Below are 17782 nucleotides of genomic sequence, written 5' to 3' on the forward strand. Positions count from 1 at the left end.
TGAATCAACTGATAACCAGTGCCTCATAGCCCAGGCATAAGAAGACATTTCAACTGTGGAGTTAAGTGGTAGTTAAATATCTGGCTTATCTTTGAAAAACCTTTTCACTCTTTCAGGGTTAAGGTAATAATATATGGAGAGGTGGGCTGCTTTCCCCAGTTTAGGAGGTGATCTGTAGTATTCATCATAGGCTATAATCCCACTTTGAGAATTTATGTCAAATCCTGTTGGGGGGTTGATGGAGAGGTTTACAAGTTACTGGCTGCAAATTTAGGAAGTGTTTCATTGTTTGTTGTCTGCAGTGCTTATCTCTGTGTTCAGCCACCCCCTCTGGTGTGCATCCATCTTTCAGTAAATGTTCCGTAGGAGATGTTTTCTGCATTTGAGGAGATCAGCTTTCAGTGCTGCCCCCAGGAGGGGGTGCTCTCTGAGCGTGTACTGCAGAGTCATTTCTGCACAGGAAGCTCACAGTGAATGTCAGAATGGGGCATTTCTGTGCAATGTAACTCCGTGTGGGTCCTAATGTACCTCCTGTCGTATCAGTTAGTGTCTGGTCTTATTTGTCATGAAACTAGTATTTACAGCTGCAACGTTAAGGCAAAGCTAGTGTGAAATTGTAGTTCTGCTGGATCTGCTCTTGCTGAGAACTTGGCACTGGGCTTAACGGTTGGGTTGAATGTATATCTGAAGACCAGCTCAAAGAAAACTGCATGGAGTTAAGTTTTTCAGCGTCTTGTACGTGGTCTGGGTAATGTAGGTGTTACATTGTTCTTGAAGAAATAGTCTGGTTTCATTTAAGTTAAAATGCTGTATATAGCAGGAGAATAATGACTTAAAAAAACACAATTAGCTTAGAGAATAGACCAGTGAATAACAATTCCATTCAGAGAATGGACATCCAGCCAATTTACAAAGTGCCGAAGTCAGAATCTTCATGCTGCATACTGGAATTGTCTTTTTTTGAAGTTTGTTCAGTCAGAAGATACTTCGGGTAAACAGCATTCTGCATGTTAGTAATATATAAATCATAAAATTATCTCAGCTCTAGGCCTAGGAATTTGAAGGTTTGGAGAATTGACTTCTTAGGGATGAGAGTGATTATTAAAAATCCATTTAAGTAATAATTGTCATTTGTGGGGGGAAAAAGAAGGCAACTTGTGACTGTCTTGTAGGAGACTCAGAAGCCTTTAGGGCTGCCCTAATCCATAGAGTGTGCTTCAGCTGTGCCACAAAGCAAAGAGAAATTTCTAAAGGATGGATCTGTTGCCAAGGTAGATGGTTCTGTTTTGTGCCTGGCCCATTGCCACAAGGTTAGCTGGATCACTTTGAATACAAACAGGAAGCAATTTCTCACTGTGTTGTTTTCAAAGTGTAATACCTTCTGTTATGTTTCTTCACCTTGAACCAGATACGCTTACAAGCCATAGACCTCCTGAGCGTATTGAATAAATGGAGGGCTAATTCAACTCCAGCAGTGTGGAGAGGCTGGTTTCACTGACCTCTGTGAAACTCACCTAGTTATCAAAACTGGGACACTGCTGTTAGGTTCGGGTCCCGGACATCCTGAATTTAGGCTGCTTTACTGTTGGTTGTGTCATCCTACCTCTACCCAGAGATAGGTATTTGAGAAAATTAAAATGGTCATTTTTTTGTAGTGCCTGTTCCTTCCACTGACTTCTTCCAATTGCAAACATGGTGGCAACATAGATGCAAAGTGTCAGTGCCTCCGACTGTATTGGTTTCTTTTTCTAAATCTGTTCCTATCTATCTGCTTTTGAGGTTTTTGAGCAAAGATCTACAATTTCAAAAAAGACCAAGCACAGCCATGGTGCTCTGAGACAGATGCTATAATCCAGGTGATTTTGCTGAGTGACTGTCTCAGCCTTTTTGCTTTTCCATTTGGAAGATTTCTTGGCTTTATTCAAAGCTGCTGGTGTTGCTGATGTTGTATGAATGGAGAGAAAGATGATGGAAATGAAATTATTTGCTCCACCTTTTCCCTTCCTGATTTGTTCATCTAGTTCTTGTGGAATGAGACAGAAGGAGAGGGCGGGTACAGATGAAGGAGAAAGAACACTGTTGCATCAGCTAAGATTCCATGACTTTTATCAGCTGGGACAACTGTGGCCTCAGGTAAGCTGTTCATTTTCTGTCTTCATTTCTATTAGCTATGCTTGAGGCCTGGCTAATCGCTTAGAGACTCAGCAGGGATAAACAGACATGCCACTTATGATCCAGAGAGCTCCAAAGAAATACTGTTTGGGCTTAGGACAATTCACGTTAGAGTTAAGACAGCAAGTCCTACCACAGGACAGTGACTGGGAGATGGGTATCTCTCATTTTGGAGTTATGCACTCTTCGTTCTGAACACAACGTTCTATTTTCGAAGGAAGATAGAGAGGACACTTATGTGGGGTCAGGGGATGTCCTTTCTGCTGCTTTGTGGCTGTAGATGTAGGAATTCACAGCCAACACAATACAAAGGAATACACAGAAAATAGAAGAAATTAGAGCGAAAAGCAACTTTGTGTAAGTCTGTGACAGCTGACATGATGTCAGAGAAGATATTTATCTGCAAGAGTGGCTAAATGTAAGACTCTTATCAGGATCTTCGCATAGTTTGAGCCATTAAATTCTTGTGCCATGGAAAACAAGGAGACAAGACCTGAAGAAATAAGAGACAGGGTTCCTGTTGGGTCTGTGCCACTTCCTTGGAGCAGGGTGAGTGCATACAGTCGGCTGAAAAACTGGTTAGAAATTTGTTTGTGCACTCTGCTGCTCTAGTCTTTGTTTCTGTTTGTTAAAAACACCATGGACCTGTTACCAGTAAAAAATCCAGTCCTCTTCTGAACCAGCGCAAATTCTGCATGCTCAGTAATATCCTATTGCAGGCTAAGTGCATTTTGTGCTAAAAATAAAAAAACTCTATTGTGGGATTGCCTCTCCAGTTTCATAAGGTACTTCAGATATGTATATAGACTGGGAGAGGAACTTGAAAGTAGTCCTGCTGAGAAGGTCTTAGGGGTATTGGTAGAGGAAAGATTTAACATGAGCCACTGGTGTGCTTCTGCAGCCTGGAAGGCCAACAGTAACCTGGGCTGTGTCAACAGAGAGGTGACAGTAGGGTGAGGGAGGGGATTGTCCCCCTCTTCTCTGCTCTTGTGAGGTACCACGCAAGAGGTCTGAGGCCCCGAGTACAGGAAAGATGTGGAGCTTTTGGAGAGGGTCCAGAGGGGGGGCCACAAAGATGCTCAGAGGGCTGGGAGCCCCTCTCCTATGAGGACAGCTGAGGGAGTTAGGCTTGTTCACTTGAAGGGAAGAAGGTTCTGAGGAGACTTCATTGCAGGCTTCCAATATTTAAGATGAGATTGCAAACAGGAGGGGGAAACTTTTTGCGTGGTAATGTAAAATACTGTGATAAGGCAAGGGACAGTGGCTTTAAAATGAAGGAGGAGAAGACTTGTATTAGATATCAGGGAAAAATTTTTCACTGTGAAGGTGGTGAGGTGCTGGAACAGGCTGCCTGGGAAGGCTGTGGGTGCCACATCTCTAGAGGTGTTCAAGGCCAGGTTGGATAGGGCCCTGGGCCTTTCAACCAAAGGCATTTTATGATTAATCTTGTCAGAGAGTGTAGAAAGGATGCTCCAGCTTATATTGAAGTATACTTCTTATGCTTCTTCCTCTTCAGTGAACTTCTCTAATATTTGCTGCTTTTTTCACATTGCGGTAAATGACCAATCTCCTCTATCTCTTTGTATATCCTCCTTCAGCTCCAAGTCATCCTGGTACATACTCTAGAGGTGGCCACCCTGAGTGTCTCCTTGGTGTCCCACAGCTCAGAACTGCTTTTTGAGCTCTGCTAGTTCACTGCAGTGGCAATGAGCCAGAAGAATATATTTATGTCATACCCTTTAGAGAAATACAAATTGCTCAAAAGCTGGTAAGCCTAGCAGTGATACTGGTTTTCCTTATAGAGAATCCTAGTGTTCAGAGAACTTCCTTGTAAATTCCTAGTTTTTCTACCAGCTTTGGGAAACTGGCAAGGACAGAATATCTAAGACTTGTGCAATACATCCCTGGTCCAAGCAATGATGTAAATTCTTCCTAAACCAAGCACTCTCAAGGACCTCTTACTGAGAATCAGTGTGGGTGTCACACTGTGGTATGGACTCCGAGTATAGGTAATCTGCATCCTTCCTCTGACCCAAAACTGGAAATGTGGCCTCCTCTTCCTTGGAGTCCATCAGCCTTATATATATACTTTCAATCCCATCTGTGTGGCACAGTTTCTGCAGCCAGAGAAATTCAGAAACAAGGCTTTTCTGAGGTCTGTTCTGTGATTCACCTCTGCTGGGGAGGGAAGAGGTTCTTCTTCATATCTGCAGCCTGGAGGATTGTATCCTAGTGCCTCATCAGGCTAAGTTTCTGACTTCTGCCTGGGCAGCTGTACTAACACACCATGTGTACGGCAGGGGGCGGGGGGTGAGGATACACTATTTGTGAGTGATACTGGGAGAGACCTCCCTTCAAAACATGCCTTTATATCTCCCCCCTGCTTGCCTTTTTCCTCTTTTGGTATTGTCACCTTGTAGTATTTTAATCAGAGGAAGCAGATATACCAAGGAAGTCAGTGGTAAGGGTGAAGCAGGGAGGGGGAAACGAGGAAAATCACATCACAGCCCAGTTTGCCAGTATAAACACTTGATGATTTCCTGTTATTGTAGCCTAAAATGTACCATGACATCACTTGCGGACCTCCCAGAATCACCCAGAAGGAGGAAAAGTCAGCATTCCCAGCCCGCCCCCAGAGTGATTCCAGGAGATTCAGACCCTATAAGGCAGTGAAGCTCTGTGAACAGCAAAGATAGAGTTTTGAAAGATTTCTTGTTCTTGGCGACGTGGGGATTTCACAAACAGGAAAAACTGCTTTTACTTTTCCTAAAGAGGAACCATTTATGCCTCATGATGCATTGATGCCTGGAACTGGGCTCGCTTTAAAGTAGAGCGGAAATGTAAGAAATGCTCTTAGCAGAGGACAAGCAGAGGTAAGCTCTCCCCTAATCACGCCAGCTATTTGTTCCAGCCATCCACTTTTTATAGTACTCGCTTCTACTTCCACTCTATGAACAGGGTAATTAAGTCAAAAAGCTGTAGATAATATAGACCGGTCCAATATGGAATTAAATTGATAATTCTGAAAGGTGCAGCTAGTCCCAAACGTAGCAGAGACTGCCAGTGAAATGTTCTTCCTCCTTTCCTGTGTACTACATCAGAAGACATTTGTCTGAGAAATGAAGAGCAGAGCTATTCTGAGCCCGGATACATGAACTGTCCTGGATTTTGACTCAATTGGTCAGATTTGTGTCTCAGTTACAGTTAATCCTGATTCACTGTTTTGTCTGTACCACTCTAACCAAGAATAGATTCAGGTTCACAGAAATGGGTTCTCATAGCTTTTCTGTGAGGGACAGAAGTTGGCCAAATACACACCACACCCTCCAGCTATAGTTTGTGACCAGCCATTTGGGCAGACCACAGTTGGATACCTGCGGTTTTTTCTTCATAATCAGAGTAATAAACTTCAGAAGTCTGGTACTGTAACTGTAATCATTTGTATTCATACCAGCCTGTCTTCCAAATGCTTTGCAAACATGAATACAAGGAAACATTTATTCCCAAAACAGGGGGAGTTACCATTTTCACTTGATATGTAAACAAACTGAGGCACTGATATTGAATGAAATACTACCTTTTAAAATAGAACTTGTTCTCTTCATGCAGTTTTATACTAATCCCGTACCTCTAAACACTGCCAGCAAATTAGAGTTGTTTTACCACAAGGTAGATTTTAAAAGGCTGAAGAAACTTAGTAATGAGAAAAATGATAAAAGTAAGTCTAGTGAATAAAACATGCCTGGGATCTGACATTAAAATAAACACAATGGTCTTGCAGTTTACTGGACAAATGTAGCAGCCATGTGTAAATTTGCTATTATTGCTCTACCTTGGATTTACTGAAATACAAAAGGGAGTTGTCCCATTTCTGCTATTTTTGGGTAGGAGAACCAAACCATTCAGTTCTTTGCCATGCTGAGTTCCCTTCAAAGCCATTTACATAAGATGATTATTACTCATTACGTAGTTTACTCTTCGTTGCCAGTGCTGCCCATTTGCAGTGCTGGGAATTTAAGTTTATGCACAGCTGTGACAGAACTCTGCATCCACTGGAATCAAGATCTAGGAACCTTGAAGTAAGGTACCAGGAAAGCAAACTACTCAGATTCTGTCAGGATAGCTATGGAGTTCTAAGGCTCTGAATTTATTTCTAGTATTCTGTATCTCATTTGAGGGTGGATTTTATTGTGTGTTCTCGGCAGTGGAGGTAAGGAGGGGAGCTTCTTCTGAGCATTGAGTTTACCAGATCTAGTATGCGATTATTCCAGCTTTGGGATTTTTGCTGAGATGTGTAAAAAGATGTGGCCTGTCAAATAGCAGAGCAGCCAGCAGTAGGGACGAGTACCTGATGACAAATTTTTACAGTTCAGCATTTGTGGGTTGCTGATAAGTTTGTGGTGTGAATGTTCATCTAAGATGCCATGTTGTGTATTTCTAGGATATTGATCCTTCTCATGCAAGAAAAAGATCACGCCATGTCAGTATATCCTCTCTCCCACAGCACAGGAATGACTTGCTTATACAGTGCTGCTCCCCATGTTGTGTATTCACTGCAATCTACTTCTGTTCTCTGTGGAGAAATGGATTTGATTAGTTTTTTCTCAATTCTTTTCATCCAAGGATTGAAGAAACCTTTATCCTTCCCTGCTGTGCTGCCACACCTTTCTTCCTGTCAAAAGCGAAGTACTATTTTGGCTCAGCTGTGAATCTTCATTTATTACTTGTATTTTGTCTGGTCTTTTGTAAAGCAATGTCTACATATCTAATGTTCTGCAGCCCGCTGGGTGTTCACAAAACAGAGATGAGTTAATGCTGGCTGACATCTTGAAGCCCATTGTAATCCTGTTTTCCCTTCCCATGATTCTATAAGAGGAAACAAGAAAGCTTCCTGCAGGTATGGAGGTGAAAGGAGGTTATTTATTTCTGTTCTTCCATGCATTAACAATCAAAGCAGGCAACTTTGTAAATCTCATCTGGGTGCATGGATAATCCTCTGTTGTTTTCTCCCATTGTGCTTATGCTTGTATTGTCAGCAGCTATCCTTGAGGAATAACCTACAGCATATATGAACTGCTTTAGCAGAGGATGTTGGAATAGATCTCTTGAGGTCCCTTCCAACCCCTGTGATTCTGTGGATGCCAGTAGACAAAGAAAAGGCTAATAGGTTGTGGTTGCTGCTCTCTTTATTGTTGATTTTTTTTTTTTTTCATAATCAAAAATAGAAAAAATGGCTCTGCTGTGCAGTTTTAACCTTACTGGTGTGAATCCTGAGGAAACACGCAGCGTGGGTGTGAGATGAGGGGAAACCCTATCGTTACAGCTGCCGAAAGCAAAACAAGACCTATGATGTTTCCTAGCTCTTTGTGTATCAACTCAAGCAGAAGGCAGAAAGATGTCACAGTGGAGGAGGATCAACACAACACATTACTGCTGTGTCATTACTCAACTCCTAGAGAACACAATGGAAAACTTCTGATTAATGACTTGGAGAGTTGGAGGTAAATTACTTTTTTTTTTTTTTTTTTTTTTGCTGCTTTTATCAAATGCAAAAATCTTAACCAGAAGTGTCTTTTTATCTCTGTAATGCTGATTTACAGCATGAGATGAAAAAGCCAATGACAAAATGATTAAGAAGTCAAACTTCATGGATTATGAAACATACAATAGTCAGAGTATGACTTGAAGTAATAAAATATGGTCAGTATTGCGGGCCAGTCCTTCAGAGAGAATATCCAGTACAGTGTAAAGTTTAGAACTAAGGCTTCTTTCACATGAGCGTTAGTTTAAACACTTTCAGAGATACGGAGCCACGTCTTCTATTATTTTAACACTGACGTTCATTGTAGTGAAGTAAAGCAATAGTGCCAGTGTTGATGATTTAGCTTTGAGTTTTTAAAATCCTGAGGTCCTGGAACTGGGTAAGTGTGAGCATATATACATATTGAAGTCTACAATGATAAGAATAATGAAAATAATTACTTCAAACATGAAAATAGTTATTTTGGTGTAGCTAGGAAGCAAAAAAATCTCAAACTCATTCTCTAGTTCTCAATGTGTTTCAAAACATGTAGGTCTGTTCCTTATTTTGGATGTCCTGCTATGAGGGATGTGAACAGTAACTAGGGAGTACAAGCATGCATCAGATCAAACTCCTTCCAGCAAACCGGGTGCCTGCTGACTGGTTTTGATTCGGTGCTCTTCTGGTAGCTGTCAGCAGAGGACAACAAGTGTTCTGTGGTAGTCTTAGAGCTCTGTGTGAGGCAATTTGCTCTTCCCTGCAGAGACAGACTTTAGCACTCTAAACTATGAGGCTCCACTCATATGGTTGGTATTTGGTGCCATAGGAAATTGCTGCACGCTGTTTATCTCCACGATCCCTCTGAAAAGATGGAGCACTGTGAGTCCAGGGATGCTTGCTGACAAGTTAGTGAAGCCTTGTGCGGTGGTTCAGGGAAGACACAGCTTGATCCATGCCCTGCTGCTTCTCTCAGCACAGAAATCCCAAAGGCCCATTCACAAACAAAAGTTTGGTATGTTGTGACTCAGCCCTGAGAGTGTCAGAAGGCCATCTAACTCTCTGGCTTCAGTGGGGACTTCTGATATTTCCTGTGCTCTTGAGGATCCATCTTTTCTGCTTAATGATTAGCTGTATGCTGAGAAGGAATCGTTCACTGAGAGGGACTTAGGTATGCTGATAGCTGTATGGTTTCTAAAACAGAATGATATGGAGGACTTCTGTATTTTCAAACCACTGTACAAACTTCATATAATCAGTTGGGTTGGAAGGAACACTTAAAGGTCATCTAGTCCAACTCCCCTGCAATGAACAGAGACATCTGCAGCAGTGAACAAATCCGCTCTGCCCCCAGGATTGCTGGGTATGGATGTTTCTGTTCGTGAAGGGAGAAATCATCTAGGCTTGGAGATTGTCTCAAAATATGTTTAGGCTTGGAAGACTGGTTTTGACGTTGAGGGCTTTTTTGCAGTTTTAACTCAGGGAATTTTCTGAAAAACAAACAAAACAGGACAAGCAATTTGAAAACCAGAAATTAGTTGAGTGAGAGAAAAAACTGTGAGGCAGAGGAAAAACTTTATGGCTGTTCTGAAAATGTAAGCTTGTAGTCCCCACGAAGATAGAAGAATCCTCCTGAAACAAAACAGGCATTACTGGGATGGAGTACTTGCTTCTTTGTGTCTATTGCTGAATAGCAGTCACTTTTAGGACAAAATTTCTAAGAACACTGTATGTATGTGTGCATGTATACATCTACTTATCCATCTGTTATCTACATATCTATCAATCTATTTACCCACCTATCCATCCCTGTTTTGAGTGACCTACTGTAACACTGTGCATTTTAAGAACAGAGATAGAATGGCAAGGGAGTACTTTGTAACTTTTTAACTTTTTAACTTTGTAAAAATCTAGGGAATACAAGTTATACTATCTGCCATGTCCGTGTCTAACTGAGGCAGTGTGTGCTGTACCATTGTGTTCAGATGCGGATCAAAAAGGACTGCAAGTAGAGTGTTGGGGGGAATTGGTATTGCCTGGGGGTGTCTGCCTCTCACAGTCACATAACGCTGACTTCAGATTGCACTTTGTAGTGTTAACAAGGTGGGAGGGAGTTCCCTTCACTTGTGAGTAAGCTGGATAGGAGAAGTATCATGAACACTTCAGATTATACTCCAGCCCCAGGCATCTCCTGCACAATGACGCTCTAGATTTTTTTTACAATTAATTATTTGTTTTGGGGCTGCTCCACGTCCTAGCACAGAAGCAGCTGTTATAGTTATCTAGACAACATTATCTTCTGTCAGGGTTTGGTTCTCACCTGGAGAAAAAAAATACAAAAATTCAAGCAGGAGCCAAAAATAATATCTTCTGTATATAATGTTCCTGCACTGGAATAAAAATGACTGGCAACTCCCTGTGTATTTTTATGACCTCCAAAAATAGATCTAAATCTCAGGAAAAAATGAATGATGCCACGGAAAGAAATGGTAAAGGGTGATTTGTCTGTAACAGTGCTGAGATCATCTTCCATATTATATGTCACTAGCTGGAATCATGGGCCAGTTTCCTCTTTCCTCTTTTTTGCTAAGACTGAAGTGCATCAATTTTGATGAAGTTTTAGTACAGTGGGGAGCACTGACTTAATGTTCATGTGGAGACAGTTCCCTCCTGCTCTGCTCTGTGTGAACTGGATCACAGAGCCAGTGAAGAGCCCTGGAATAGTAGGGAGAAGCTAGGTTTATAAGCAGCAATGCCAGCAGCTCTGTGTGTGAGTGCTAACTTGTGGGTAAAGTAAATCTAGCAGTAAATCTGCATTTCTCCTCGCTCCCCTGTTTAGTTCTACCAGCTCTGAGGTAGTTTAAAATCTGTCCTAATAAAAATGCTTAAACAGGTTCAATAGACACAAAGGCAATCCTGGATTACTTTGACAGGTAAGTGTGTCTACGTTAAGTAGTGTGGTATAATAGAGGCAGATCTGGAAAACAAAACAGCTGCTGTTAAATATCTAACATCAACATGAAATGATTTGCAGAGGGAGCTTATACTGGAGATGCTCTATTCTTGTCTTGTTAACCAAATTATTGCTGGAGCTCATTAGGTGTATTCTTGGAGCACATCTTCTGGCCTATTTTCATTCAAACAGAATTTAGTCTACTAATTACGAGGCTATATCACGACAGGAAATGAAGTGCAGTGAACAGGAAATTCACTTCAAAAAGCAACTCCTGATCTGAACTAAAAAGTTAGTGTAGATGCAGCTTACTAATATAGTCTAGTGGCTGAATAACTGGTGATTCCCATGAGAATTATCTGTAGAGATAACAGGAGGGGTGAAAACTTCTTAATCCAGTTTGGTTACAGCCTGCGTGCCGTACTGGCCTGCAGCTGAATGCACTACAACCCAAACTACTGCCAACATCAGAAGTAGGGCTGCCTGAGGGTGAGCACATAGCTTATTTACTGGCTACTAGTTCAGGACAGACAACTGCTACTTATGATAGATAACTTAGAGGAATAACTGTGTTCCGTCTCCCACAGTGGCCCTATTAAATGGCCTATGAGTTGTAGAGGAAATGCTAAGTTGCGGCTTGACACAGTGATTGAGCACCTGGTGGGAGCTCAGGTGCATGCAAATGCAGACCTCATTTAAGGGTTGGCAGTGAAGGTGAGGGTATCCTTCTGGAGATCCCTGCATGCCTGAGGCCTTCCAAAGGTAAGTAAACTTTTTCTTCCTTTCAGTCTGCATCCAGCTGTTGCATTTGGGCTTATTTTCATTTTCTGTAATCTAGGATTTTGCTACCCTGCTATTATTGTTGTACTTTCCATCACATCATAGCATTATGCGAGTGCAGAGGGGAGATGGTCTTAGGCTGGGAACATTAAAGGTCACTTGCTTGGGCCTTCCTGTGTATGTAAGAAGGCAGTGAGCGGCTTTCTGGAGTCACAAATTTGTGAAACAGGATCCTGAAGCAGACTGTGTGTAAGAGGGCTTATGTTCTGCTGTCTCAGTTGGACCTAAAGGAGATAAGTGGACAAGGAGATCTGCACAAGAGACCAAGGGCTGCTTTTAAGAGTTCTTGAGAGCCCCACACTTTGGTAAAATGCAGCTTTTGCTGAGTTGGTGACAAAAGCTCTCCTCCTCTGGTACCTGCTCGTTCCTGCACACTCACATAGCATTGGGGTTGTACCCTGAGATTACTGATACCCTTAGTCAAGACCAATGTCAGGGTCTATTATTCTCTCACTCTGTTTGAATCTGTCATGTAGGCAAGGAAATTCTCAAGTTAGCAGGGTGTACCACCACTTCCTATAAAGAACAGAGTGTACAAATAGATATGCTATAGTATTGAGAAGTTCAAATCCAAACAGTATTTGTGCATCTGCAGTGTAAGTGGATCAGGTAGGTACCTGACTGACTTTCCAGCTGTTCTTGGCAACTGTGCAACATGAGTAAAGAAACATTTTTCAAGTGAAGAAAATTAAATCTTTTGCTGTGCATGATGGTAGTAAGATGTGGAGAGTTAGACTCCTTGATTATCTACATCTATTATGCAAACTTCATCTGGTGGTATTTCAACATGATCTGATAGTGATAGAACAAGAGGAAATGGTTTTAAACTAAAAGTGGGGAGTCTTACGTTAAATGTGCTCAGAGGGCGGTGAGGCCCTGGCATAGGTTGTCCAGATATCCCATTCCTGGAGATGCTCAGGGCCAGGCTGGATGCACTCTTTGTGCTGACCGTCTCAAAAAAAAAAAAAAAACCACAAACATTTAAAAAAAGTCAGGAAACAATTATTTTCAATTAAGAGTTCAGACACCGTGTGTAAATGTTTACTAACAAATAATTAACACAAAATATAGCATGGCATTTGCACTGTTGCCTGAAACCTGAACATGGGAATTTTGTCTGTACCTCTAAGAGAGCCAATATTATTACATTAATTTTATAGTTGGGCTAATAAAGAATGAAAAACCATCCAGTCTGCCACTGGTGGTGCAGCTTACAGGACTAAGGAAAGCTATCTTCTAGACTCTGTGTCGTGTCCCCCCCAATATATATATAAAATAAATATATAAATATAATATATATATAAATATATTTAAAAAACATATTTATTTAATTAATTAATTTATATATAAAAAGGACAGTATTTCAACAGTCTGATTTTCCCTTAGTATGGGGCTTGTGAATTTGCAGCGTCTCAGGTACTTTTACTTTGCTCAGAGAGAAGCAAATTAGTCATTTTTATATGAAAAAGAAACCTGTGATCTTTGAGCAGTGTTGGCAGATCCTGTGTAGATGGCAGCCACAGGACTTGTGAAGAGATGAGATTTGTTATTGCTGTCCCTGCAGAGCTCTCTTTCCTGTTCACTGCTTTCTATTCCCATAAAACCCAGCTCTTTGTTTCCTCCTCCACGCATTCTTTCCTTCTTTATTTTCTGCAACAACAAACAATTACTGGATGGTCAGAGATTCTTCATTTGGTTTTTGAAGATTTTTTTCATGGGTGCTGGCATAATGCCCAGGGAAATCTTTAATGAATCACCTTATGTGATTTTTTTTTTTTTTGTGTGTGTGTGGGGGGGAGAGGGGGGTGGAGGAAGGGGTATAAATGAGAATATGGAAAACCATATATGAATGGTTTAAATTACCTTTTCTTTCATAATGTCACTGACATCTTGTTGCAGAAATTGTTGTGATCTTATGAAAGATCAACGAAGACTGTCAGTCTCTGTCACACTCAGTATGAACTAGGGCAGGCAAACTACTGACACTTGTGCACAGAACTCTGATATTTCTAATAAACTTGGCAAGAATTGCCACAATAATTTGGTCTCGCTTCATTTATCTCAAATTCAGCCCTGGTATAATTCTGCTGATTCCGCAAGAGATTAATATACCTTGCAAACCCTCCTTCCTTCCTGACCATAGAGCTCCTCCTTTGTCATCCCATGAACCAAATAGAAAAAAGCCCTGGCTGTTCTCCATAGTTGTGCATGGACTAAAAGCCTTTGTGGTTGAATATTAGCAATCACCATGCCCTACCCGATGTATCACAGCACCACGAGCCTGCCTCCACTGTTTCTTGTTATGATCAGGCTCTCTTTGCAGCTAGAGTCTAGCTGTGGTATTTCATTGTGGGTGCTGGTGATCCGTATGCTCTCAGCATGATTTTGTTTTAAACAGCCAGAACGTACTGACTTGAATAACCCACTCACAACTAGCTTCTCCCTGGTTCCTGTTCAGTACTGGGAGTCCTTCTTGGCCCTTTTTCATTCTCTTGAGCAGCCTCTGTATACATTTACTCCTGATTATTACATTCTGAAGTGTTCAGAAACCCTCATTGCATAAGTGCATTCCTGATAGACTCCTATCCAGTGGTCACCTGTATAAGAGCCAACTGCAGCCCAGTACTCAGCCTCTGAGGGGCTCTGTGGGAAACACAGAATCATAGAATCACAGTTTAGCCTGGGTTGAAAAGGACCTCAATGATCATCTAGTTTAAACCCCCCTTGGCACAGGCAGAGTTGCCAACAACCAGACCAGGCTGTCCAGAGCACAGAAGGACTTGCCTGGTGTCCTTAACTATAGTTTTGGAATTCCTGATCTCTGAGTTAGAAAGGCAGGGGTCCTACACGGTCATCACACTAGTACCATTAACTCAACCCCATACCAAATGCCTGAGAAGGAAGCTCAGTAGGAGAGAGAGGGGAAAAAAAACAATACCACGAGAAGAGCCTGCTGCTCTGGGGCACAACTGAAGATCTTAGCTTAAGAATCCAGCTCATCTCCCTTTCTGCAACAAAGTTTGTCACTGTTGTATATAAGCACTTGCTGGGCTGAGCTCTTTTAGATAAAAGATTTTCTAGGTTTTGTACATACAAAGTTTTGAATTGTCCAGTTAAAAAAGTATGAGTTAATCCCTCCATCATCCATACAAACAATCTCTCTTGATAACTTTCGGGGGTACTTTTGCCCATCCTCTTGCACTGAGGAGAAGGTGGCAGTGTCAGTCTCTAAAGCTCTTGTTGTTCCAATCCTACCTAGCCTTCTCAGCATTTTTACATCACTGCCTTTCACCCAAACTGGCAAAGGTTATGCCCATTCACTATTTCGTCCTTGCTAGCTGTGTTACCTATTACTTGAGCTGCAAATATTTGGAGTTAGGTCCCAGAATACCTGCTAGATTCCCCCTTGTTCTTCCCATTGCTGAAAATTTTTTAAAGTGTAGAAAGCAAACAACGTGACAAAGATCATGGTGGTCTGGTGAAGTTCCCACTGATAGGATGAGGGGAAATGTAACTTTATTTTCAAGAAGGAAAATAAAAGAAGATCCAGGGAACTACAGGCCTCACCTCTGTGCCTGGCAAGATCACGGAGCAGATCCTCCTGAAGGCCCTACCATGGCACATGGAAAATAAAGAGGTGATTGGTGGTAGCCAAAGTGGCTTCACTAAGACAAGTCATGCCTGATAAACTTGGTGGCCTTTTATGATGGAATTACAGTGGATAAAGGAAGAGAAACTGACATCATCTATTGGTGATAAGTGGATGGTTGGACTGGATTATATTGAAGGTCTTTTCCAACCTTGGTGATTCTGTGATCTATGTGGACTTGACGTTTGACTCTGTCCTTCATGACATCCTGGTTGCAAAATTGGAGAAAAATGGATTTGATGGTTGGACCATTCACCGAATAAGGAATTGACTGGACAGTTGTCCTCAATGGGTTTGTGCCCCCTCCCTGGAAGCATTCAAGGCCAGACTGGATGGGGCTTTGAGCAATCTAATCTAGCAGGAGGTGTCCCTGCCTATAGCAGCAGGTTGGAACTAGATGATCTTAAAGGTCCCTTCCAACCCAAATTCTATGATTCTTTCATAGCTATGGGAAAGTTTAAAGTTACCCAGCATTAACCCAAGAAAACTATATACTGAAGAAAGAGCTCATGCTAAATATTTCTTTTTTTTTTTTTTTTTTTTTTTCCAGACCACATCACTGATGTGCTTTTTCTATCTAAAAGAATATGTGATCTGAAGAAAACCAAGATAATAAATCCCCAGAGAAATACCAGGTCTTCTCCCAGAAGAATGCTTAAAATTCTGAAATACTTGAATATTATCTCGGCCCTGAGTGGGCTGGAAATAATGGCATTTTTGAGGCCCTAGGCTGTTACTTATCTGTACAGACTCCTCCAAGGAGGAGATTTTGACAGCTGACTCTTTTACCCCTTAAAATCTCATCCTTCAGTTGGGTAGGAAAGATAAGTCTTGTCTGTAGCTCTCAAGGGATCCATGAATGGGTTTGTTTTCACACATGGCCAGGCCTTTAAAGATAGCTTAGCAAATGGACTATTTGATACGACAATCCTTTCTCAGAAGCTGGCAAAGGAGAGGTCTGTGGTAGAGGTCAGATCTTGGTGCAGCACATCCATAGCAGGGATTTCTGAAGATATTGTAGCTGGAGAATCCTGCAGCATAGACATTTCAGATGTCTCATTCTAAGGGAAGAGGACAGGAAGAAGTAGGTCAGAAAGTAAAGCTTGGAGGCTGGTGCCTGTCACAAGGATCCATTGTCTTTCAACATCGCATCAATAGTGTTTTGTTTTAGCTATTGCTACTAGCAATAGAGAAGGACAAGAGAAGTGGTGTGAGGTGAGAAAGAAGTGTCTGTCATGCTGAAGATTTTCTTTTGCTTTGTCTCACCCATTCAGACTTCTTACAGACTGCTTGACATATAGTTAGTGACTTTCTATGTACACAGGCAATGTCCAGCACACCCTGAGTGCAAATATGATTACTTTGGATCCAATTGTTTCACTAGCAAGGGACTTCCTTTGCATCATGGCTACTGTCCTAAGCACTATGATGAAAACATCAGTTCCTTGAATGCTAAACTGTAATTCCTTCAATGTAGCAAGAAAATAGCTAGACTTTCATCATCTGCATTCTTTTATCTCTATGAAAAAGAATGACTAAATCCCCCAAAGTGTAACCTCAGTCTTATGAAGGAATAGAAGCTTCAACAGAAAAAGAACACAACTTTCCCTATCATAAGAAGAGGAGACAAAGAAGTTTCCATAGGGCAACTTTGAATCAGTGGGAAACCTCTTAACAATCCTGAATTCAAACCTGGCACCATGCACACCCCCTATGATTTGTTAAAATCACAAGTAAATCCTTTTGTTATTCTGGAGCTCTTCTGTCAGTATCATTTTCTGTCGGGGGAGGAAAAAAAAAAAGAAAGTGGAACACTGTCATGAAAAACTCTGAGTAAAAATGAGTCAGAAAAGGAAAAAGGCAACTATGTAAAATAGACCCTTAGGAAGCCAGTGACTTTTTTCCTTAAAAATTTCCTTAAAAATTAATCATTACAATTCTTGAGAATGTTTAAATTTCTTCCTGTAGATGCAAGTTGTTAACTTTAAAAATTACATATATATATATTTTTTTTTTACAGTTATGTTCAAAATCCCAAATGAGATGAAGTGCTGTGTGGGAACTGCTGAGTCACGGCCTGAACCTCTGATTGATCACCTGAGGCGAGCCATGAGCCAGCCAGAGGAGCACAGGTGAAGGCAATTCAATTCACCTGTGCTGCCGGAAGGGGTGGAGCCAGGCTCCCCCCCCTCCTAGACCTATTTAAGAGCTGGCTACCAGGGGGGAAGGGTCTGGTCTGGAGATCCCTCCTTCTGGTGTTTTGTGGTGAGCCCAGCATAAGGGTAAGCCTTCCATTTTTTCTCTTTTGTTATCATAGTCCACTTCGCCTAACTCTCTTGTTTATTTTGTGATCGTAACATCTTGATATCCATTGATTATACAAATGCCTTCTTTGAAACCCTGTAAAAATGTTGGAACTTGATTCTGTCCATCAGTGGCTCCCTCCCAGAGATATCACAGGAAACTCTGGAGTGGTCCTCATTTTTCATCAATGGATTTGACAGCTCATTTATATCATGTCATTATGGTGACGGCCTTTGAAGAGGCTTGAGGACCAGGAGTGGTGTGTCTGCCAAACTACGGGAAGCCACAGCCCCTTTGGTTATGCTTTTCAAATACCCAAAGCTGGTGGAGTGCTTTATAGTGAAAC

General features: G+C 41.5%; 1 long non-coding RNA gene across 1 annotated transcript; it reads left to right on the forward strand.

Moving 5' to 3' along the window:
• Positions 1–4758: 4758 nt before the first annotated feature.
• LOC122163776 lies at positions 4759–17239 on the forward strand. The gene is made up of 3 exons (XR_006170034.1): positions 4759–5045; positions 7398–7673; positions 17153–17239. It is a non-coding gene; the product is annotated as an uncharacterized LOC122163776 (long non-coding RNA).
• Positions 17240–17782: the final 543 nt, after the last annotated feature.

The sequence above is a fragment of the Centrocercus urophasianus genome, unplaced genomic scaffold (assembly GCF_019232065.1).
Source record: "Centrocercus urophasianus isolate 14NV4802_14NV808 unplaced genomic scaffold, USGS_Curo_1.0 seq_24, whole genome shotgun sequence".
Lineage (NCBI taxonomy): Eukaryota > Metazoa > Chordata > Aves > Galliformes > Phasianidae > Centrocercus > Centrocercus urophasianus.